We start from the raw sequence: 1,132 nt of genomic DNA on the forward strand, positions 1-1,132 counted from the left end.
TATTGCCTTTCTTCTTTTTCCTTTCTTTCCTTCTTCCTTCTCTTTTTGGTGATTGTTCCTGTGTGTGTATGTGGTTTGTATTTTCTGTCCTCTTGCTTTGACTTTTTCGATGGTTTTTGATCGTTGTTTTTGTCTGAGTGGAAGACAGGAAGTGTGCCTGTACAACACAACCACATCTTCATCTCCTGCAGCTCCACTTCCTGAGAGCCACCATTTCCTTCTGCACCAACTGGCCAATGATACATGACTACCTGACTAAAAGCCTGGCTCACCCCTACTGCTCTTCACCAACAGTTAACAAAGATCTGTGCACCCACTCTAATTCTCTATCACACCCACCAGGAGACAGGGGGTGAGTGCATAAGTCTGCCAACTAGCAAATAGAGGAACACAGTAGCCTCTCACTCAAATATATCTGGGGGAAAAAAAAAAAAAGGTCTTGGGCTAATCACTCCAACATGCAATCACCAATTAAATATAAATAAAACAAAGTCACAATGTCTTGGAGACAACAGACCATCACAGTTCACAAACAGAAGCAAGATAAAGCAGTAGCAACGAGGGAGCAGGATACAGATCCAAAACACATCCTTAAGGAAGGAGCAGCATTGGAACTCCCTGAAAAGGAATTCAAATGAATTATACTTAGGTACCTTCAGTGGATGGAGACACAGATCAAGGAAGACACTGACAAAATTAAGGTATACACAGACAAAACCCCAGAACAATATAGGAAGAAAATACCAGAACAAAATGACAAAATAAATGAAAAATTAGAAATTATACAAAATCTACAGATAGAAATCCAGAAAATTAATACTAAATTCTCAGAAATAGATAACACATTGAAAGGGCAAAGGAGTAGAATTGAATCAATGGAAGAAAGAATGAATGAGATTGAAGACAAATACCTAAATCTACTGTGGAAAGGGATCAATCAGAAAAAAGATCAAAACTAAATGAAAAAAGCTAAGGTTCATATGGGATACCATCAGAAGGAATAACATATGTGTAATCATAATTCCAGAACAGGAAGAGAGAAATAAAACCCCTGAGAAAATTGTCCAAGATTTCTTAGAAAAGAACTTCCCTGGTGTGATGAAAGATGAGAATATATCCATTCAGGAAGTCC

The sequence above is a fragment of the Orycteropus afer genome, unplaced genomic scaffold (genome assembly GCF_000298275.1).
Source record: "Orycteropus afer afer isolate SDZICR_OR568_19922 unplaced genomic scaffold, OryAfe1.0 scaffold00021, whole genome shotgun sequence".
In the NCBI taxonomy this organism is placed as follows: Eukaryota; Metazoa; Chordata; class Mammalia; order Tubulidentata; family Orycteropodidae; genus Orycteropus; species Orycteropus afer.